The 25,362-nt window shown below is 35.3% G+C and overlaps 1 non-coding gene across 1 annotated transcript; it reads right to left on the bottom strand.

The window, feature by feature from the left end:
- Window positions 1–2,598: 2,598 nt before the first annotated feature.
- Window positions 2,599–2,705, bottom strand: LOC111761953 (U6 spliceosomal RNA). Its single transcript, XR_002795177.1, has one exon. It is a non-coding gene; the product is annotated as a U6 spliceosomal RNA (small nuclear RNA).
- Between the last annotated feature and the right edge of the window lie 22,657 nt (window positions 2,706–25,362).

Here is a 25,362-nt window from a genome sequence, read left to right as displayed (position 1 = left end):
CTCTAAGGTGTGAGTTATTTAATGTACCCTGATACTTATAAAACCAAACTAAATTTTCTAGGTTTAAATCAGAGTTTAGTCACAAGCTCAAGCCTTTGTGGAATATGTTCTTATAATGAGAAATTTCCAAGATTTAGTTGAATCTACTGAATCCTATTATTTGTTTCCTATAAATTAAAATGGCTGATTAAGTATCTAATATCTAATTTACATTAAAGAGTGTTGAAACTGAGTGTTTAAAAATGTGTTGTTTACAGTCAGATGATTTGAAATTTTATTCTTTTTTTTGTTTTGTTTTGAGCCAGTGTATTAGTTGAACTGTAATACTTGGTATCATCATCATTATAATCCATACCAATGGATTTAAAATATCAGTGATAAGTATTTAGTCTACATGTATGTTTGCTGATCCTTGTTGCATGGTAAAATAGATGCAAAAAATATAAGCTTTTTCATATTGGCAAGGCAAAGTGTATTATTTTGTAAAATGTCATATAGTATTTTGCATATTAGATACTGCTCTGGTTCTCTTATAAAATAGCTTTCATTTTAGCCATGCTACCAAATTTATCAATTTCATTTGTTGGTAAAAACAAACTTAGGACTTATGCTAATGATATAGTAATGGGTACAACAATATTCTAAATTTTGCTAAAAAGAAAAAAAGGAGTTGGAAAATATATGTTGAGGGAGTTGCTACAACTGTGCATAATAGGAACACTGGATCAGAACACAACAGAAACTTCTGGCAGATGATATCTTTATTACTTGCATAGTATAAAGAGTCTAGGAGGGTAAACAGTCTATTTCCTACACAGCACAAAGAGTCCAAAAGAGCAGGGGAAGAAATCCCATTGTGACTTCTCTCCTGGGGTGGCCAAAACAGTTCCAGGCATAGTCGGTAGATGGCAGCCTGCATGCCCCATTTCACTAGGGAGAAGAGACATAAATCTATAATGATCCAGTGTGTTTTTTCCTACCTTCTGGGAAAGGATCCTGCCCCTGAGAATTTCTGCCCTGATAAGCATGTAGGACTACTCATCCAGGTTTAAGGTCTGGCTGGGGCTTTTCATTAGACTTAACATCTCCCTCAGGTTTTGGAATGGCACAAAATAGCAAAGTAGGTGTGGGTAGCCGAAGCCAGAGGGTGGCGCTTAGTGGGTGTTCCTGACTTCTCCAGAGAAGGTGGAAGGAGGTGAGAGCTAGGCAGTGACCTCTTAACAGGTGTCTGGGATTTCCCTGGTATAGTAATATGGTAATATAGTAATACAAAAAGGACTACATTCATTCTTTTGTCTAAAATCCACTCATTATTGACTACCTTTAAATTTTAATATCTTAATTTGTTTGGCCTTTACGCCATTCTTTATTTTCTATTATATCAGCTTGTATCTTCCATTATATTGTTGGTATGGGCAATTCCCTTCCAATTCTATGGGTAACATCAAGTAAATGGATGGATGAATAGATTATAGATATAGACAAATGGATGGATTGATACCCATTGGGATGGGTGGTTGGGGATAAAGAAAGAGGTCATGTGAGCATGCCAGCTGGAGAACAGGGGGAATTAGGGAGAGAGGAAAACAGCATATAATTTAATCTGAAGAACCATAGTAGAAATATGTTCTTTATATCCTTAATTGACAAGTTAGGGAACTGAAAATCAGAGAGATTAAACACATTGCCCGAGATCAGACAGCTGGAGTGCAGTGGATTCAGGGCTGCAGCTCTGGAGAGCATGAGAAATTGAATGATATTTAGATTATTGCTCACACTGAATATGATAGAGACCAATAAGTCAGTATGAATTTGAGACTAACAACTTATTTCCCACACATATCTAAATCATAGAAAAATAAAACAACATTGGGGAGAGGAAGTTCCAAATGGAGTTATTGAATAAAATAAGAATAGGTATTTTTTTTTTATTCTTTAAGCTCACTAGTATACTTTTGTGATCAATTTTTTAAAAATCTAATTTGTGTATAAGATTGCTTAATATTGGGTATAAAATTGCTCATCTGCTTTCCAATCAAATTAACTAGAAAGAAATCTTGATCTTTTAGCAGTTGCTTTCAGCATCTAGAAATTTCATTTTCTCTTTAATAATCCTTTTTGTCACTGTTGAGTATAAGTAATTCAGAATTTCTCTCATTATTATTTTAAACATTCTTTTATCATAGGGGTTATGAGGTTCCCTGAAACTGTGACTCTATCCATTATTGTATACATAGTTTCTTTTCACTGTATGACGGTGGATTATGTGTGGTTTTAAGTGGGGAGCTTTAGGATATCCAATAAGGGTGTATTATTCTAGATTTTCCAATGGGATAAACAACTAAATGAAATATGATAGTTATTCCTATTTTTCCCCATGAAATAAGAAATCTCTATGAGTAAGAGTGTCAACCATATATAGGTTTCACAACTGCTGAAAATCGATGAAACTGGCCTTATATTATAGGAAGTACAAAGAATATTTTCCTGATGACACTATAGCTTTCATGTCCTTAAGCATTTGTTTCTAAGTTCAACCAAAATAGCCAACTATACATACTTCTTTTTTTTTTTTAATTTTTTATTCATTTTTTTTTTTTAAATATGGAACGCTTCACGAATTTGCATGTCATCCTTGCACAGGGGCCATGCTAATCTTCTCTGTATTGTTCCAATTTTAGTATGTGTGCTGCCAAAGCGAGCACTATACATACTTCTAAATTGTAAAAATTCTGTCACCTGTTTGGCTTTATATATTAGTTTTTTAAAGTAGCTACAATTTTTAGATTTTGATATGACATCTTTCATGACAATGGATTAATACCTGGGTTTTATTACTGCAGGCAGAAATGAATTCATATTTTGTAAATAAATGCAAAGTCTCAGTAACAATAGGGGAATGCTATATGGAGTTATCTTTTATGTAGTCACTCTCCTGTGATGATAAACACATTCCCAAGATACCAACAATTCAAAAAAATTTTGACACAAAGATAAAATTAGGTAGCAGTCTAGAGTTGTGAGTCCCATGAGTGAGCCATTATGAAAAATAAAGATTGTTTTATCATAAATGATTTATGTATCACTTAACTTACAGTGTGAAGACGTAATAGCTTATTTATTTGAGGGTGGGCAGACTAAGGTTCAAATCAAGGAGAAAATTACAACCTTGATTCTTACTAAAACTAAACTTCTGGCTCCAAAAACTCAAAACCCAATGAAGATTTGTGTTTGAGGTTATGTAAAAGAAAACAAAAATAAAAAGAATGGAAAGTATTGCAGCTTATTCAAAGTTTTCATTTAAATATAAGCATCATAAAATCTGGTGTGTGTTTATGGACAAAGTGTTCTTGGCAAGTGAGAGGAACACTAAATGGTAAAATATCATGTTCTTTGTAGAAGGCCTTACTTATCACTGACCAAGTATATAAAAAGTTTATGTGTTCATCACATCATGGCACAGATGAAAATCACCATTTCAAACAGCAGGAGCCATTGTTCTCTGGAGTTGTCCTGTTCAAACCATCATTCAAGCAAGAGAAATGAAACAGATTAAGGGGGCAGCAATTTTCAGCATCATAGTCAATTCCAAAGATGGCGTCTGCTCTCGCAGGGATCTGGACGTCGCTTTAGCCAGGACGTCCATTATGCTCAGAGAGCCACAATGCTTTCTCGGCTGTGGCTATGAGATAAGAATTCCGGTTAATAAGAGCAGTTCTAGGATGGGCACAAATGAGATTACAGGTTGGAGACCCACGCTGTGCCAAAACTCAGGCTGACGCTTTGTCTTCAGCTGTCACAGATGGGATGGCTTAAAACACGTGTACCACATCATCTTTTTTAAAAAAAGAAAATTATGAGGAACGGTTTTCAAGGACAAAATGTTATAAAATGACAGAGAAATTGGACTTAGAGTAAAAGACCAGAACACTAAACCTATTACAAAACTGGCACAGTACAGCTCAGGATTTTGGCAGGACACATTTAGAACAGATTTCATGTAGAGGACAGAATCCAAAAACTACTCCTCCCCTAATTATGAACTGAATTCTCCCCTCTTTGAAAAAAAAAAAAGGGAAGAGAGAAAAACCTGCATTTTTGGATTCTATGGAGATATGAAAGGAATCAGCCCAGCAGGGTAGATTACCAACTGGATAATTTGGAAGGGATGTAAGGTCTGGGATTTCAGGCTCAAGCCCGTGGTCTCTGATGTTGTCACAGAGGCTAGTTCTGTTTCTGAAGGGGAGCCTGCCCTCCTCTACAAGAGTACCCCCTGGTGGTTGGTTGGCCAGAGAACGTTGGCAGGGATTCCCGTGGCAGCTGCTCATTTAAGCTTCCACCCTGAACTTGTGTGAAGGAAAGTGAGATTTAGGAGGTGAGACAGGAAGTAGAAGGCAAACAGGAAGGACACTACAAAGAGGGATGTTAGGGCTGGTAATTTTCTCTGATTCTTTTATTAAGATTAAAAAAGAACAAAGGAGGCGACAGAGAACAACATTGTGACTACATTCTCTCCAAGGACAGCCATATTGCTAATGCCCACTTGTTTCTAACTCTAGCTTTTAATATCTTAATTGCCACCTTTGAATTATTGTAACGCAAGTCTAATCGTCATCTTTCTCCAAACACTTTTATCAGGTGAATCAGGAGTTAGAGAATATAGCTCTATTTGAAAAGAAGATAATATTTTATTACTCTGATGAGGGTTTGAAAAATTCCTCACCCTTTTCAATGTTCTGTCAATGCTAGGAGTAAGCTGAAAATTAACAGAAATCTGAGATGAGGATAGCTCTCCGTTAAGAATGAGACCATGGCCACAAGATAGTTCTTCACTGCTATTTGCTACATACGCTCTCACTTTTTGTCAGTCTGAAGTTGTATCAGATGCAAAAAGACCAGGAAGGAAGAAAATTAAAACCAAAAAGCCCATGGTATGTGCTTACGGATGTCCTCTGTAGACTAGTCCTGATGTTTTTGTTTACAGCAGTAACATGCAATTGTAATGAGAATAAATCTATGGTAAGAAAGGTAAACGGGGATGTGCTGAGTTGAAGGATTAGCAAATGCCAGTAGGGTCTGTGTCAGGTTTGTTGTAATCATTACAGCAAGGATACAATAGGGTTCTGAGAGGTTAATGACCCACTTGTGGTAGACCTTTCCTTCACATTTTAACTCTGTTTCATTCCTGATAGAAGCATTAACTTGCACACTAACCTTTCCATTTGTTACCTCTTACACACATTCTACTCACTAAAGTTTTCTATTGACTTTCGCCAGTGACACTTTATAAAATGTAGCTCTAAATACCTGGTTTCTGCAAATGTGTTAGCATGAGCCACCATGTGTGAAAACAAAGATTAGTTCTCCAGCTTTATTTTATTTTTTTATATTGTCATCAAGTACTTTTTTTCATGATAGTTTTTCACGAGGAATCTTCTCTAATGTTTTCACATGTATGCTTTTATAATTATATGACCACTATCTTTTTCTTTAATTTATTAACCTAAATATGCTAGAGGATATATGAATTTATGGATATATGAATTTATTTTCCTTTTGTTTAATGTTTTCCCATATTTTCAACTATTGCTTGTGTATGTGTGTGTATGTATATATATATATATATATATGTATCTGTGTGTTTATGTATGGATATGTATACATATATAGATGTTTCTTGGAATGGGAGAATAAGATAAGAAATGAATACAATTTATATAAATAGATATAAGTAGTTATGTCTTGTGAATTTTTATTTAGAAGCATATGTAATTTGCTAAAATGGATGCATATGATTCTTAAATTAACATATTCGAGACTAAAATTGTTTCTGTGAAAATCATGTCAAAAATACAAATTTTAGTATGCCTTAACTAAGAATATTCCAAAGAAGAGTTAGCCCTGCTTTTTTAGAATGAGTTTCCTACTTTGTTTCAATTATTTTATACTTGTTTTATTTTTCTAATTTTTAAATATCACCTTCTAAAAATATGTTCAATCTATTCTTTGTTGAGCTTGAATATATTATCTTCTAATTTAAAGGATTTAATAGCTGGTAAGAAGAAAAATAAATATTAATTCACAGATGCTATGTTATCCTTGAATCAAAGAATAAAACAATTTTTCAGAACTTCTCATTAATTCTATTTAAAAGAAAATTTCTCCTATAATAAAATATCCATGGTCACAATGCAGAACAGAGAACTGCTTGATAAATATGTAGGCTCTTAATAGCCATTAAACAAAGATAAAATTAAAATTCTATTTAAACATAAGGAAATATTAGTGTTTTTTTTTTAGGTTGGGGTGAATCAAGTAAGAAAACTAAATCCTTAAATAAGATGGTCTTGGTGTGAGATATTTAGATTATTGGAATATTATAATTTTATTTTTAAAAGTTTATTTAGTTTTAATACTGGCTATTGAAAACTTCAAACTATTAAGAGAGTAATTTCCTGACTCTGTAAATTGATATGGTATCATGTAGCCTTTTCTTATTATTATATTAGAGGATCTTATAATTTCTCAAACTCATAAGTTTGGGTGTTTGAGAGATTGAAGTAAACTTAAATATAGTATGTATGTTTCTTTTGCTACACAGTTTATTTGATTTACATTCATCATCTCTCTACTAAAATAAGTTATATTATAACTACAATAGAGTTACATTATATTTAACATGGGTGGATTTAATACATAAATATGTATGTAGTTAAAATTAGAAGTATGCATAAATATTTAAAATATGTGGATGTGAATCATACCCCAGGGTCCCTGGACACAGTTTAAGGCTCATCACTGGGAGTCTCCACACAAAACCATTTCTTTATAGATTCTTCTCAAACCTTCCTTTATCAGATACCACCTGCTTAAATATCCCAATGTCTTCCTTTTACTTTTACAGAAAAAAGGGCCTTTCCTTATCTGGTACCTGTCTCCCCTGATTTTCTGCCCTGCAGTTACACTGGCCTCTAGCCTGGGTGTCCCATGTAGTCACGGTATGAGAAAGCCTAAATTTTTAAACCAAGAGATGATAATGTATTCATCACCAACAAATGAGCTCAAATGAACTGTACACAACGTAGGTAAAAAATGTTTAATTTTTTGGAGGTTTTTTTTACTCATGTACACTCTGAAGTGGTAAAAACAGATACATTTTAGTTTCGGGGCACTAATATAATGCAGGTATTAAAGGATTATATTTTTACCATGGGACATTGGATTCTAAGTAATCAGCAATGGTTTCCTTCTAATTTATTTCATTATATTCAGCAGTTGGGCATTGCTAATTTTAGAAGTCATTTTTTTCAGCTAGCCAACTGGCAGTAAAGTTTAAAAGCTTTGAAAGTTAAAATGGTAGCTTTTATCAGGCCATTTATGTCAGGCTGCTGATCTGGATATTTGAATCATCTGAGATGGTAACAAAAGTCTTAAGGTGAAGACGACAGGGAGCCAGTTGACAAACTGCACTCGAGTGGAGGATCCAGCAAGTGGTTGAGTAACAAGCAGGAGGGCTACCAGGAGGTATAATGAGAGAGCATGATCAGAGCATTTTTTTTTTTTTTTGCCTTCATTTATTTTTTAAAAAGAATCAAAGAGGAATGGTATGGAACTAGATTGAGTCCATCCTCCCAATCTTAATGTGTAAGAAAATGAATAGCTCCTCTAGAGAAGATTCTAGAAGTCTTGTCCTCTGGAGAAGACCTGAAGTAATGGGAGGAGGAGGAGAAAACATTCAGAAGGGTAGTTGGGGATCTAAAACTTCTTTTGATGAAGAGTGCATGGTGGAAAGGTATAGACAGAATGGTAGAGGGGGAAATTAGTACCGGCAAAGAGGGATTCCCAGAATTTTGGGTGGCATCATATAATAATGCCCGACAGTTTTTAGGACCTTGGGTTATTGTCAGAGGAGCTGATGATAAAGCTGTATTGATGTTATTTGTCTTTAAAAAAAAAAAAATCCACAGATAGCTCCAACTGCAGAGGATAGTTATCAGACATAGCACCAAAGAAGGGGATGAGAACTCTGCCTGATACCAATATGTACTCTCCAAGTTTTGGTGCTCTATTGGTTAGACGCCCGGGTCACTTCCTTCTTGGCCAGGAAGGCTGTGAGGGGCCTGATGTCATTGTGTAGGTTAAGTGCTTTAGAGCAGTGTTCAGGCAGAGACAATCATTTGCATTGTCCCTAAGCTTACATATCCTTTTAGGAATAAACAGACCAGTTTCCTCACTTTGCGGGGAGGGTTCTGCTATCCACCTAAGACCAGGTCACAGATAAGGTCATTCTAACAAGAGGTCATAGGGACCTGTGTGACTTAATCATTAGCACCATGAAATATTGATGGCTACTAAATGGGTCATATCTTCATACTAAAATTAAACTTGTAATTGATAGAAAAAGATGTGTCTGTCCTTGGAAGAGAGAGAATTTACCGTATCTTATTCAATTCTTTATCCTAGACTCTGTGTCAAGCAATGGGTAAAAAAATGAGAGAGAGTCAAGGAAGGAAGAATAGTGTCGACTCTGAGACATAAATGTTGAGAAGTAGACAGCCAAAATGGGAGTAGTCCCTCAAGTTTAGGAAACAGTATTGGCAAGAGTCCCTTTGGAAGTGAAAGAAAGCCTGGCATAGTGATAGAAACAACATGGGAAAAGCACTGAGTAAATGGGCTGGACAATACTAGCTAATTTCTTATTATGTTTACTACTCCTACTACCAACAGTGATAATTCTAGATGAAAACTCCTGTAAAAAGATGTAAGAGTTAAGTAGATTTTAGCATAATAAAACTAAATGAAAATCAGTCAAATCTATATTGCTTCGTATTATGTGCTCTTATGTGAGACAGTACCGTGCATGCCCGAAGTGGGCAAGCTAGAATGCAAGTACTAAGAGAAAAGAAATCATGCACAGTTTCCAATTGTCATCTGTCATTCCTGACTGCATAATTTTTCAAGGATTTTTATTGCAGGTTTTCTCAGGGAGGAATAATGATGGGAATTAAAGACCTTTCATAGAACATTTTCTATAAACCTAGTTCTTTCACTGGAATGATGGGAGGGTTTAGTAGCTCATTATTATATAACAATAGGTGGACATAAGCTTGTTTTCAGAAGGTCTGTGGCATAGCAAATAGTTAAGAAAGAACATTCAGCCTCATATTCCACTTCCATAAGCCCCAGACAGTATTCTTTTCCTATTTCTATTAATTCCTCTAGTCATTCCTTTTCCTTCTGTTCCCTGACTCTTCATAAAACTCATTTTTTAAAATATATTTATTATTATTTTTTTCAAGGAAACTTAGATTACATAAATGTTACACAAAAAACATGGGGAATTCCCATTTGCCCTGCTCTCTAGCCCTCCCACATTTTCCCACATCTTCCCACATCAGCAACATCCTTCATTAGTGTGGTACATTTGCCACAATTGATGAACACATCTTGAAGCATTGCCACTAAGTGATAATTACAGTTTACATTGTACTTTACACTCTCTCCCACACATTTTACAAGTTATTACATGCCATACAATGGCCTGTATCTGTCATTGAAATGTCATCCAGGATAATTCCCAAGTCCCAAAAATGCCCCCAAATGACACCTATTTTTCTCTCATCCTCCCCTCAGAACCTCCAGTGGTCACTGCCTACACATCCTTGATACAAGTTCTTCCATTGCTAGGATCACAGCAATAGAACAACTGTGAGTCTACTCTAGTCCATTGTCCATTCCCCAACCCTGAGGATTATGTGATGGTGATGCCCTCATCACCTCTAATTGAGAGGGGGCTTAGGTCCATTGGGGAAGATGGATGGGGCTTTCTTGTTTGCAGTTGCAGACTCTCTGTTCCTAGAGATGATTGTTGTCAGTCATTTTCTCCTTGTTAGTTGTCCTGGGTGAGGCCAATGAACTGGAGAGTAGGTGTTGCAAGACTGTTGAGGTTCCGGGCCTAACTGACACATGGACAGCACAAAGATTTAAGTCTCTTGGACATACAACTCCCAATTCTAGTACTAACTTTAAGTTCAAATAGAGGGACAGTAGAGCCATGTGTAGGTAAAACACAACTGATTATAGGGCCCACTAGCAGGATGCCAAACTCCTGAGCTATCTGCCCTGCCTATAGTGTCTGGATGTCTCAGGAACCTCACTGTTTGAGGTAATATTTACTTTGGCAGTCAATAAGTTCCTGCTCAGAGGTGTATAAGCGTTACCTCTGAAATGAACTCCCAACTCACTTTGAAGTCTCTTAGCCATATAAACTCAATTGTCTTTACCCTTTCCTTCTTTTGGTCAAGGTCTTTTTCCAGTTGTATTGCTAGTTTGTGCTTGATAGTAATCCCTTGGTGCCAGGGAGGCTTATCCCCAGGAGTCATGTCCCATGGGAGGGGGAGGTAATCATTTATATGCTGTTTTGGTTTAGAGAAGGGCCACAGGTGAGCAACAAGGAGGCTCTCAGGAGGTAAGTCTTAACACCCTATAACACTATGCTAAGTTTCAATTTCAAAAGTAGAGGTTCTTAAGTACAGTCCTCACAGTCAAGGGCCTGTCAGTGGTCCATCTTCCTTCACTAATCTCTCTTCCTGTATTAGGGGATTCTTGCTGTCCCATTAGAGAATGCAGCAAAACTCCCCAGGGTGGGAATTTTATATTTCTTTGGTTATTGTGTGCATCTCCACCCACTGTGACAATGCCCCATGAACACTTGAACACATTTAAATGCCTTATAGGTATACCCCAGGTGAACCTCCTCCATGCATCCCCTCTCTTTGACATGCCACACCAATGATCCTTCCCTGCCACAGCTGCAACCCTTCTGTGATCCAAAACCTCTTCAAATTTGAAACCAACAAGATAACTGAATACAATTGTAAAATGATATAATAATGATGGTTTTAAAAATAACTAATAAAATACAAAAATTTTAAAGTTTGAAATAATTTTTAAAATAAAATAAAAATTTTTTAACATTATGTCTTCCATCACTCTTAGATCTGTTGTCTTGCATGTACACTGTGACATTTGTTTCCATTTATTTGCCCAGAGTCTATTTTTTTTAAATTTTGGTCAAAGGAACTATAAGTTACAGAAAAGTCACATACAGAATATAGATGATTCCCATATATCCAATGTCCTTTACCTTTCCCCCTTTCCCCTACTAATAATGTTTTACATGTGAATGATACATTTGTTACAATTGATGAACAAATATTGAATCATTTCTACTAACCATGGTCAGTGATTTACTTTGTGGTTTACAACTCACTATTTTTTACACTCTTTAAATTAAAGTTAATAGATCACAAAGAACATTACATTAAAAAACATTTAAAGAAACATTTAAAAAGTGAGGTTCCCATATACCCCACTCCCCACCCCCACCCCATCATTTTTATAAATTGTATTTTTTGAAGATATATACATCACCCACAAAAAAATGTTATTTTAAAAAATATAAGAGGTTCCTGTATACCCCCCACATCCCCAGCACATTCCTCCCACACTAACAACCTCCTCCATTCATTGTGGGACACCCATCACACTCAGTAAACACATTTTGGAGCACTGTTGAACCACATAGATAATTATTCACCCTGTAATTCACAGTCTCCCCCCAATACATTCAGTAGGTTATGGCAGGATATATGAAGTCTAGCATCTGACCCTGCAATATCATTTAGGACAATGCAGAGTCCCCAAAATGCCCCCACATCACATCTCTTCTTCCCTCTCCTTGCCCCCAGCAACTACTGTGGTCACTTTCTCCACCTCAATGCTATAATTTCTTCTATTACTGGTCACAATAGTTTTATAGTAGAATATCAGTAAGTCCACTCTAATCCATATTTTATTTCTCCATTCTGTGGAACCTGGGATGGTGATGTCCACTCCACCTCTAGATCAAGAAGGGGCTTAGATTCTATATGGATGATGGAAGCAATTCCTCTGCTTGCAGTTGTAGGCACTCTTGATTCCCTGGTATGGTGTTCGACCATCTTCATCTCCCTATTAGCCTACCTGGGTAAGTCCAATGAACTAGAGAGTAGGGGTTGCAACTCATATAGGAATTTTAAACCTCATTACTATATAAAATTTATCCAGGTGATTTTATCTCTTTCATTGGTTTCTGTTATTATTTGCATGTGATGACTCTAGACAACATTCAAACCAATATCTCTTTCCTAACAACCACACCTATTTGTCTCACTGCCTCACAGAATCCATCTGCTTTCTCAAACATCTCAAATTCAATATGTTTGAAACAGAACTCATTTTTCTTTCCCACTACAAACTCTTCCCATGAACAATACATCTTTATCAATGTAACCCAATCTGCCCATCCAGTCAAACCAAATTTGAGGAATAATTGCAAATTCATTCCTCTCTGTCAAATATAAGATTCATCAAATTTATCTCTTAAATATATCGTGAATTACGTTTTCCCAAAAAATTATAATTCTAGGGTATTTTAACATCTGTCCATTAAGACTACTTTCTTTTATTTTTTTCTCTGACTTACCCTCCATCTGATATCTCTAATGTTAATGGCATTGGAGTGGCCATGGAAATTTTAGGGATCCAGCTAAAGGGAAGTTGATTTGGGGTACGTGTATTTTAGATTTAGAATTGTTTATGTAGTTTTTCACAGTAATTTCTATGTCTAGGTAAGTTATTTTTAATCATCCCACTATAGGAAGAGATTCCATGAATATTCCTCCAACAGTGTGATTCATCCAGCATGGTTATCTCAGGGTATAGAGCCAGAGGTCATATCATAGTGCCATCTTTTTGTGCCCTACAGCTTAAATAGATGAGTAGTGGAGGAGAAACAAGGCCTAATTTGAACAGGGCATGAAGCTAGTTTGTGGGCAAATTTTCTGGTCATTTGAGGTATAAATTTGTAAGCAGATGATTTAGTTATTATCAGAGCTTCATAAAACTGAAGTTCCTTCCTAACAGGAAAATAGTCAGTATTAGGATTTACTCTATTATTATATATATTTTTTTCCTTTTTGATGGGAATTGAGTGAATTAAACTATGTTGAATAGTACAACATACAATGAGCTGAATTGTGTTTAAGCATGGTTCTGCTTTCCAATAATCGAAAATATGAAACAAATTTTGATTAACCCTGGTAGAAGAAAAATCTAAATGATCTGTTTTCTTTACAGAAAGTGTCAGAAAAAATTGTCTACATTGAATGAGACTTGCATATCTGGTTATGGTATGTACCTATTTTTATACATTGCTGATATGACTTACTAATATATTATTGAGGATTTTTTTCTTTATTCATTAGAGATATCGGACATTAATTTTCTTTTCTTATATGTCTTTCTCTGGTTTTGTATTAGGATAATGCTGGCCTCATATAATGAGTTCCCTCTACTTCCATTTTCTAGAAAAGATTGTAAAAATTGGTGTCATTTATCTTTACATATTTGACAGAATTCATTAGTGAAGCCATCTGGGCTTGGTGCTTCCTGTGTTGGAAGGTTATTAATTTTTCATCCAATTTATTTACTAGATATAGGTCTATTCAGATGATCTCTTTCTCCTTGTGTGAGTTTTGTTGGATTGTCTCTTGCAATGAATTGGTCATTTTCATCCTAGTAATCAGATTTGTGGCATAGAGTTGTTCTTAAGAGTTCTTTATTAACCTTATAGGTTAATATAGGATCAGTAGTGAAGATTTGTCTTTTATTTATGATATTAATAATTTGTGTCATCTCTCTTTTTCTTGACTCGAAGTTTATCAATTTTATTGATCTTTTTAAAGAACCAGCTTTTGGTTTTATTGATTTTGTCTTTGTTTTTCAATTTTAAATTTCACTGATTTCTGCTCTAATTTTCATTATTTTCCTCTGCTTACTTTTTATTTTATACTTCTTTTCCTAGTTTCCTAAGATTTTATATTGTTCTTTTCTAATATATGCATTAATGCTATGAATTTCCCTCTAAGCACTGCTTTTACTGCATTGTACTTATTTTGTTCCAGCGAAATTTGTCATATGAAGTGATTATCAGAGACTGTTTAGTGAAAATGTCAAAAATATGGTTGTATCTGGCAATTATTTTACTGTGTTCTGTTATGTTATTCTTCAGAATTTTGTGGGGGTATTTAACATTGTTAATATAATAACAGTGTTGAATACATTTTTCATTTGCTGTGATTTCTCATTCTAAATTATCTTTCATTTTCTTTACTAATTGGGTGTTTCCTAACAAGCATTCTTTTTCTGAAAGGACTACCAAATTGTACCAGAGAATACCACAAAACCTGTATTCACCACTGTGAACATCCTATAAGAACCATTATTTAACAGTTGGGTTAATTGAGGAAAAGAGAGAATGATCATTTAAAATGAAAAATTGATCAAGCCATTTCCTAAACAATTTCGACAATTCTGTATTCAACCATATCTAAAAATGATAAAAAGAATGAGACTCTGGTAGGGAAAAGGAAAAGAGGTGAAACTGATTTTAATACTTTATTTTGTTTAAGCCAGTATGTCCAAAACACCATTTCAACATGAAATAACTATAAAATTTTTAATGAAATATTTTATAGTTTTTTCACACTAAATCTTTGAAATCTAGCACATATTTTACAGCACATTTCACTCCCATGTATTCAACAGCCACATGTGTCTAATAATTAGAGGTCTGAACATTGCAAAAAATATTATTAGGTGGATTATTCCAGTAGAATGATGAACAAATATTATAAAAACTAAAAAGTGAGTTAATTCCCAGGAGATTTAAAAAAAAAAAAAAACCTTCCATTAGGCTAAGTAAATAAAAGAAGAAATGAATAATTTATGCCTGGAGTGAGGAGATCAGTGGATTTAAGGAAATTGTGATATGTACCTAGAAAAGCTTAGGGGAGTAGGAAATTCCAGTTATGTTCTGGTGCATGGTGCCAAATACAGAGGAAACATCAGAAACCCTGATAGGTTATGACTTCATGGACTAGTGAAGAAAAGAGAGTAACGAGCAACCTCACGGAAAGCACCTTCCAGCTACAAGTCATTTTGCTGGATTTCAGGGACTTAAAAATGAACAAGAAACAGGGAATACAGGAGTAGCAAAACACCTCCTATGACCACAGACAGAGCATGGAAATATGGGAGGAAACTGCTTGAGCTTTGGTGGATAAATTTCTCTTGAACCAGGTGGATCTCCCTCCCACACCAACAGTGTTCTATGACAGCATAACCCCCTGCCCCCACCCCAAAACATAGATGAAACCCTGGGAAAGGAGTGAGAGAACTGAGGCCTAACTGAGATTATTTTCTACTATCTTGGTGAAATGGGGTTTCAATATGAAAAGGTGATGTTTTAAATAATATTAAACATCTTGCATGTGAGTGCATGAACCCACACACATAGGTATATAAAAACCATAACATTTTCTTTAGTTATTATTTTATCCACTATGCAAGAGGGATTTCTTACTAGGATTTATGTTCTTTCAGTTAAATTTCTTATTCATTTTTATGTCTTTTTTTTAATATCCAATAAAGTACTTCGTATATGGAAGGTACTCAATAAATTGAGTGAATGAATCAATTAATGAATAAACAAATTTATATAACCTCTAAGAGTCAGAAATTCTGAAGAATATTTGGCAGAGTATGTTAGGGTCTAACTCTCCATTATCCTAAAGGTAAGATGAGATGTTTTGACATTGGGTAGGTAGCATAGAAGATGGTGTTTTCAACTCCTGTGCTCATATAATATGAGAGCTGAAATTAGAAATATGGGAAAACTGGGTCTTAGTATTTAAAAATTGGCCATATAGAATAAAAAGTTTAAAGAATGGCTTTCACAATCACATTTACTAGTATAACAAGCTATAAATTATGCATCTCTCTTTCTTTATTTAACTATGTGAAACATGAAAACAAATGTTTCTTCAACTCACCTTCTCCTGAAGATGATTTGTCAAGTCATTGCCCTTAACTTTTGACAACTTAATGAACCCATGAAAATAGAACTAGCCCACATGCCCAAGGCCGATGAGAAATGAGTTATAGGTCCAACAGAAATCAGGTGGTGTGTTAAAAAGCAGCATCAGTCCCTTTACATGGTTTCCATGACAAACTATGGCAAAACTCAGACAAAAATATGAGATTATTTGTTAAAGGCTCTTGCATTTTATTTTCTTAAGTAATATGAAGGCTAATAAAAATGGCAGGAATGAATAAGATAGCTAATGTTATTGTGGTAAGTGCATCAATTATAATTTTCATTAGACTAAAGTTTTCTGTAGAGCAAATCAATTTGAAATTATTAGGCAAAATAGGCAAGTTATAATGCCCTTAAAAAAAGATTCTGTTTTCTACTGAGAAATAAACACATTATCCAATGTTTTTAAATATTGCTCAAGGAAATAGTAATATTTGTAGGAAGCCTGATGTTTGATTTGACTCTTATTTAAATAGAATTTGAGGGTTGAAGGACAAGAGGTATGAATTAATAAAAATTTAGTTTTGAGCATTTGTTGGATAAAGACCATCCAAACTATAATCCAAAACAATCCTTACTCATAAACATTTACAGAGCATCTATTTTGTGTCAGGCAGTATTTGTATTAGTTTGAAAAGCTCCTGTAAGAAAGTACCACAGACTAATTTGCTTAAACAACAGAAATTTATTGTCCCACAATTAAGGAAGCAGGAAGTTCAAAATCAATGTGTCAGCAGGGCTATGCCTCTTCTTAAGGGGAAAAATCCGTTCCGTACCTCTCCTCTGGCTTCTGGTGGGTGATCAGCAATCTTTGGTATTCCTTGACTGCTGGCAACATAATTCAGTCTCTGCCTCCATCATATGGCCATCTCTCTCTGTGTGTTCAAATCTCCTTTCCTTATAAGAGCACCAATCAGATTAAGCCAGTGTATACCAGTTTGGTATCTATTGACCAATAATGCCCTCAGAGATCCTATTTACACAAAGTTCACATTCACAGACCTGGGCTTAGGACTTAAAATGTCCTTTGGAGGCATACAATTCCTTCTATAAAAGTATTGGGGATATAAAACAAAATTTCTGTCTTGAAGACATTTACAGACTTGAGAAAAAGGCTATACCAAAAATCCTAACTAAAGAAAGCCCAACTGTTATATGCAAAATTATAAAAATATAATGTAAAATACCATTGAAGTCCCATTTTTATGGAGAAACTGATGGCAATGGGAGATAGGAAAAGAAATTCGATGTTAGGATGGTATATACATGAGGAAATCTGATATTTTTAGAATAACAGAAAGGAGTTACAAAACATATTATGAGACCTTTAGAATAATTCAAAATTATATTATTGCCCCTATCAACAAAGAATAGGAAAAAGGAGCAAAATTCTATAGGCAAAGTAGAATTTCCTGAATACACTCTTCAAAGTTTTCCCATGAGGTTCTGTCAGTTTTACATCTACTTTTATTGTACTTCAAGTATATTACCTTTTCTTAAGGAATCATCCTATGCTGGTAATTGTCACTGAGAGTTCCACTGTATAATCCTCATCATTTTGAATATGTTTTAAGTAAAATATATTGAAAAAATCCTTTTCTATCTCATAAAACAACTCAGTCACAGTCCATACAGAAAAATGATCAAATTGAGCAAATGTTTAGCATAGCTCTGACCATAAAGTTCCATGACTGAGAATATAGATTTTTCTAGCCAGAATTGTGCTTATTGGTTGTTCTCATTGATATAATTTTTTAATCTTTCTCTTCATTGCACCCAGATGAATAGTCAAAACTATTTCAGTAATGTTTTCCTTAAAGGGTTCTTTATATAAGGTGCTACAATGGAAAAACTGAGTTGAGATGTATTTTGGTAATATAGGTACTGATTAAATATGCGCTTGGAAAATAACAAGGCCACACTACTTTTGCCACATTTCCTTCACGTCCTGGCCATCTGGGAACAAGGCTCTGCAGAATTAGTTTTAACAACTCACACTAAAGATCCAGTTTGAGTAGAATAGGACAATGTTAAGCCACACAAACCTCATATTTATCTACTCAATGAAAAGAGAGATGATTGAGGATATATTATCCAATTAAACCTAAAATACTAAGAAATGCCTTATATGTAAGTGTGAAGCATGAGTACAAGCAAGATTCATTGGTAAAAGGTTAAATTAAATAAAACTTTGACTTAAAAACTACTGGACAAGTAGAGGGTATGGGAAGACCTGGATTAACAGACATTTGCAGGAAAGATTACTGACCATTTAGTTTTTACAAGCTCAGTCGCTCAGTATAAACCTACAATGTGATGTGGCTGCTTTAAAAGTTCAAATTTAAATGGATAATCTGTGGAGGGGGCTGAGATCAGAATTGATGTACATCTAGCCAGGAGAGACCATCTCCAATGGGAAATAAGTGTCATGGCTCTCGTTCTGCTCCACCCCATGCAGTTGGATGGATCTGTCCTATAGGCATACAACTCACCTTCACCCTAACTAGGACTGTGGGTCAGTAGTAGTCACCCACATGGGTTTGATCTTGGGTGGAGTGGAAATTTGGGCCTACGTACCATGATTTGACCCTCAAAGTCACTAATCAGTCAGTAACAATCTTAATCTGAGAAAGTAGGACCCCACCAGGGTCCCATTCAAGTATTGGTGAGTTCCAGAGTAGGGACAATTTGTTGCACCCATTTCAATGAACCTTCTCCTTCTTCAGTGAATTTGTGTGGCATCAGGAGAAACTGCGACAAGGTGTAGGCTTCTCAGCAGCCTCTACCTAGAGCAAGTTTACAGCTCTGTAAACTTTTACTGTAAAAGTCTTTTACAACTTTTAAAGGACTTCTAGAGGTTCATTTATCATAAAGGATGCATTTGATGGCTTCTTGAAACAAAATGTAGACTTCAGTCATGCTCCTCTTGTTCCACAGTAACTCTCCCCCTCCCACATCCTAATTATACTACTTATGTTCATTCTTTGTTGACTAGGATCACAGTAAACAGACCTCTATGCAACTGGGATGTTCCAAAAATCTTCTAAAAATGACCTGGGTCTGCTTAGATCAAAGACATTTCTACTCAGGGAGGTTACTCAAGTTCGTTTCTTAAAATCTTATAGTTTATTATGCCATAGTTCAGTAACCTCTTAAGGAGGAAAAGACCTCCTGTGCTGGTGAATTTCTTTAGGGCAGAGCAACTACAGTGATGCCAGTGGCTGCAGCATCCTCTCAGCTCTGCACTCTGTCCTACAGTTAGAAAATACAGTTTACACACATGATCCCTCCAAAGACTTGAAGCTGAGCCTTTTTTTCAAACTGGAAAGCTGCTGTGGAAGCACAGAGTAGGAGGATGAGAGTGTCGATGGAGAAGCAGATGAGGGACATGCACCAGCTCAGCACGAAGGCCTCTCTGCTGTGCTTGAGTCAGCCGTCATCGGCCACAAGCCTGAAATAGCATACGCAGGCTACTATTCGGTTCAGGTCCTGGGACTTGGACAAAATGGGTCTCCTGGGACACGGAATTTATGTATTAACTTTTCAAACATCTCTCTGGGAAAGGTAGAATGCCCGAGCTCCAATTTAGGTCAGGTTTCTTCAACCAGGTTGATGTTCGAATGGGGTAGAATTTTATGTGCACTTGATATATGTGGATATATGTGGCAGACTATTTGGGGACTAGAAATAACAACAAAGACCACACCAAAAAAAAAAAAAGTCTGAACTTTTTTCAGAGACTTCAGAGAGAGAAGGAAAGCAGAATAGAAAGCATATAGAGCTTGCTGGAGGTGCTACATGGGTTACCAGGTGCAAAAGGATCAAATGGTAAATTCTGAACTGATTTAAACAAGTAGGGTTTAACATAGAGATAAACAACAACCATAACACATTGATGAAATGCAAAAATAGAAGGATTTACTAAAAATTCAGGGATGCTTGGAGGATATATGACTTTAAATTTTCTAAGAATTAACAAGGTATGGTTAATCAGTTATGGCTGATTTAGAGAATAAAATTTGGTCCAACTGGTTAGAAGATACAGAGAGGCTTTGCATTGATGAATCAGCTTCCTTTATAACGTAATGAAAATTCTCCAACCTTAAAATTGATCAAGCAAAGCTAAGAGTACAACCTCTCATTGACCTAAAGAAGATCTGTATTTTTCTCCCCACAGCAGACAATATTTTCTATAAAGTTCTAAAATTATTCAATGGCATGAAAAGACACACCAAACTAATATGTCATTTCATCTCTTCCATTTTAAGTTGCTAGAGAGCAAGAATTCAGATAGATTTTTTACAAAGGTCCAAATTTAGCAACATGGTGAGTAGGCATTATGTAATTATTTTTCTGACAGATCATTTTGCATACTTTTGCATGTTATATAAAATAAGAAACACACAATATCACTGTTTGAATTTAACACAAATTATAATTTCCATTTTAGGTGTAGATAGACATCCCAATCAAAATCTTTTTCTTTAGTTATTGCATAAAGGATATTTCCAAAAAATTAGGTACTTTCAAAATTATTAAATTGAAACTTTACTAAAAGAAAGTCATTGCACATTTATGATTTACTATTATCAGCATATTTTTGTAAAGGTAGAAAAAGACAAAATTAATTTAGAATGATTTCTGTCATTGTTCACTCTGAATATAGGAATAGATAGATTAGTAAATCAGGTTGTATCTTTTCAATACTTCTGCTTGCAAATATTGAGATTTTGTTCCACTCATTCCATTTTCATTGTATTAGAATTTAAATATGTTCAGCAATCTCATCCATATTTTTGCTTTGCACTCTATTCTTCTCTTTAACATTTATGTACTTTGAAATTTCAGTTGCATTTTGTTCACCCACACAATTCAATAATATCTAACTTTAAAAAATTACTTCTGTACAAATATCATTGCTATTTATGGGGTGAGGATAGGAGCTAACCATAATTTTTAAGCATTGTGGAAAGTTGTTTGCTGTTTTAGAGCAACATACCCACACTGTGTTTTTCTATTATGTTGGGAAGCTCACAGGGAGATTACAAAATAACCTTAAATTGGTAAATGAGTCAAGAGGGTGGCATTATAAGTTAGTGCACATTGTCAAATTGCAATACTTTGGACTTTTACCATTGCACTTTAATTCCGCTTAAAGGAATTGTTTTTTGTGTGTTTTTTTCACCCAATTTGTAAACCCACAGTCTCCTTGAAAAATAAAACTCTGTACTTGACATTTTCAGATTCCCCTTATCCCATTTCCATTAAAGACAAGTCTGACTTTGGGAGCTCTAAGAATTTCAGAGAATTGAATTCCAGAGAGAAACTCCTACTGGAATAAAGTCTGCCTAACCGGAAACACAGAGGATAGATTTTTCTCACCCCTGCTAATGAAGAGCTAGACTAATGTCCCCGCTTGGGGTTTGCAGTTAATACCCCCATGGAACATTCATTTGCAGAAGCTGCTGAGTTAACTCCAAAGCCCCCCTTTCCCTGAGCAAGTTGTCTACAAAGACAGTAAATTTAAAGGGTCATGATAATGGTGTCTCCCAAGACACAGTAAAATGTTGAAAGTTCTCACACCGTGTTTTGAACTCTCCAATGGGTTGTTGATGGCAAACTGTGTATCTTGAGGAGGTCACCTCCAAGAAGTTTCTTCCCAGCTGTTAATACACAGACTGTGTGACTGTGGAAATAATGACACTTTTCTCAGACTTTCTGATGCAAATAAAGTAGATGCTGTTGCTTTCTATCACAATAACGTTAAGTGTGTAATACCTCCTGACAATGGTAAAGGCTCTGAAATTAAGCCCATAGGATGAGATCTTTAAGGAAAAGAAGTTTATATTCCCCTACTATTTTCCTCAAATTAGAATAGAGCTTTTTTCTTATTTTCCACATTTTTAAACTTCATTTCAACTTCAAAAAATTAACAGACAAAAGGAAGCTTAAAAAATTTTTTAAAAATCCTGTCCATTCACATTTTATTTATTTAATCCTGAAAACCAACTCAATTCTTTCTCTGGTATTCTGAAAGATGACCAAACAAACACAGTTTGGTAAAATTACCAAGGTTGCCTTGAAAATGAAAAAAAGAACTGCTTGATCATGTTCACATCTCATAAACTAAAACCAAAAAAGTTTTTTGACCTTTAGTATTGATATAGTACCTTCTCTGCCTTTGCTACAAAATATTATTACTGTTAAATGGAGTCTGTAAGTGACATCAGTTGTATTTTTCCCATGTATCACCATATTCTTAACACTTTGTAATACAGGAACATTCTAAAATAGGACTTTTTGAAAGAGTAAGAAAGAGGGAAGAAAGAACAAACAAAAATATACAAAACAGTTTATGATATTATAAATAATATAGGCAAGGAGTTTAAAAACTTGTTTTGTGCCCACATGCTTAGGATTTTAGTTTCAGTTATTTGGTATTTTCCTGAAAAATTTTCCTAATAAATGTATTATGGAGCTTAAATATAAAGAAAGATCCTGTATATAAGAGAAAATTGAACCGAACCAATCTCTATTGTTGACTGTGAAGGGATTTTTTTGTTGTTGTTTCTTTTTTTTTTATCTCCTCTCCTACTGACTACTCTGTCATCAGTGGGAGGTCAATTTATGTTCTCTAAGATGGATAAATTCAATAGTTTTTCTCTCTTTTTGTTATATTTTTTAAATAAGCCTTAGAATAGTGAGAACAAACTTAATACAGAGACTTCAAGAATAATTTTCTCTAAAGAGGATGCTTTATGTCCAGAAGTGGATCCCTCACTGATATTCATTTTCTGGGGACTGGTTTGTGACTCTATGTAAGACTAGCTCTTTTAATAGCCACAGGAAGAATTAGTTAAAAATTGACTTTGAATGTAATTCATTTGCTACAAAGTAGTCTTTCACCCCCTGCTCTTCTCTTTCACTTGGTTCACATTTTCGTTTTTCAGTCCTTTGTTAAAAAATGAACGGCACAGCAAAGGCATGTGAGGATAAGATTTCTGAATGCCACAGTGCACACCATGGTGTTCCCAGCACTTAGCCATTAGAGCATTACTACTGTCCTGTGCAGGATGAGGGATGAGGGGCCGTGAAGAGGAGCAGCTGGCGACGGAAAGCCCCAGGGATGGACTCCCAGAGACACTTACCTGGAAAGAAGAAAGCCGTAACCTTCATCGCATTTGGTCCCCGTTCTGCTCCCCGCACTTAACACCCAGGGACCCAGCTTGTTGAAGGACAGGACGCTCACTAACTTTTCTGTCGCTGTACATACAATCAGTGCAGAGAAAATAGAAAGAAAAAAAAAATGCTTTCTTATTTATCTTCTCAAGTCAAATTAGGGATGGTTTGGGGCAAATATCTAACAGAGCTAATTATAAGCAAATATTTGAATTGGGCAAAATTGGTTTAGGTCAGATTGCTAGCACTCCCCCTCCTGTTTTAAATCTCCAGTGTCCATGTACTCTCTTTCCTCTCTCTCAACTCCACCATCAGTACCAAAGAAGGCAACTGTGCTGTGGCTTAATGTACATTTAAATCACTAGTAAGATCTTTTAAGCTTCTCTTTAATTTGAAAATAAAAGACCTTAACCACGGCTAGAAGGAATTGGCAAGCTTCAATGAAGAACAAAGTATATTTTACCTCCTCATCAAAAAACTTTTATTTTTTCTCTGCCTCTAACATAAGCAAACCCTTTGTACTCAGAACAAGCATGCCATAGGTCGAATAAAATATCTTCCACTCATATCAGAAGTTTCCCAACACTCATAAAATCAGGGCATTTCCATGATTGGTCTCTTAGTTTAGACAACTTGAGACTTTCCACTGATAGAATTACATCTTTAAAATCTTTTTTATAAGGATTCACCAATGTCTATGTCATCTGGATAATATTCTCATCCTGACTCCTAGGTGTAATGTATAATATATGTTGAAACATGCTGCCAATAAAACACTTTGTAAGAGAGAAAAATATTAGCATGAAATGGCAACCCAAAGATACAGAGTGGGCTAAATGCTGTGTCTGATAGTCACTTGCAATTGGATGTTAGCTTGATCCAAGAAGTAGCTGAAAATTTAATTCCAAAATAGTATGAAAAACATTACTGAGAGTTTTTTTCTGCGGGTATCTTCCTTCTTAGGAGAGCCTGGACCACTAAAATTTCCTAAAAATACAAAAATGTGAATCTATATCTTTTGAATGGAAAGTTAGATAAAACACTTCCTTTTTATTCCATTTACCATGATATTTACTAATGATTTTTTAATAAGTTCAGCAGTTTGTATATAGAAAAAGTTAACACCTCAGAAAGCAAATCAGAGGTTTTTTTCATTAATTTAGACAGTTAAAATGTTACCAGATTTTGTCTAGGTTCTTGGCTATGCTGCAGAAATGAGCATAATGAGTGAGTTAGGCCAGTAATTTATTCAGGTAGGGAGGGACAAGAAATGGAAGAAAATAACAGATCATGGGTCCAGGTAGAGAGGGAGGGGCTGAAAAGTGGTCAAGCAGGCTGATTTACAGACTACAGCTTTCCATTATAGATTATAAATGCCCAGGTTTTCTTGCATTGCAATGTGGCAAAGGCAAAACAGTGAGAGTAGAACAAGGAGGGCAGGAAGACGGATGCACAGGTGAGGAAGCATGAATGTAGGCTCTGTGCCTGCTTTTTGAACTGTTAATTATTCTAATGGCCTAGGGGGTGTTCCAGCTGCTTGCTGTTTTGATTGATTACCTCCCCATAAAGCCCCCCCTCCCCCCACGTCCCAGGGCCCAGTGATAAAGTCCTTGGGGAATATCTGGGGCTTCTCCTGGCTTCTAGAAGAAGTCTTTACTCTGAATGACAAAATCTTGGGGAGGGTCTTCCAGCAGCCATCTTGGGGTTATTGATGTCCACGTGGACTCTCTGCCATGTTCCGGATCCATCTATTGATTCCCTATTTTACTAGCCTGCTTCAAAAAGGTAAGGATTTAAGTGGAATTTAACAATAATCTCTAGGAGAAGAAAAAACAAACAATAGTAATTTGGAGATTGAACCTTATAATTTATAATTTAAATCTTGGAGAGGAGGTTATTGCTGGAGAAACAAATTGTAATTCTTGTTTCTGATATTTACTAAAAAATACAAATGTTTAAAAGATTCTATTCAGATAAATACATTTAAAATTGTGGCTTGATCAATTAAAAATATAGCTAATTATGTGAAGCTATTTTTAGATTTCATGATAAAAGAAGTAGCACGTAAGAGAAGCATTATGTTTGGTACAAAGTAATCCCAAACACAACTCACTCCACCATCAGATTTTCATTATTTTCACAGCTATCAATGATTGTTCTAGTAAAGGAATTGTACCTTCGAGAAAAGAGAAACTTGAACTCAA

Source organism: Dasypus novemcinctus, chromosome 20, assembly GCF_030445035.2.
Source record: "Dasypus novemcinctus isolate mDasNov1 chromosome 20, mDasNov1.1.hap2, whole genome shotgun sequence".
NCBI classification, from domain to species: domain Eukaryota; kingdom Metazoa; phylum Chordata; class Mammalia; order Cingulata; family Dasypodidae; genus Dasypus; species Dasypus novemcinctus.
This window is presented reverse-complemented; position numbering and strand designations above follow the sequence as displayed.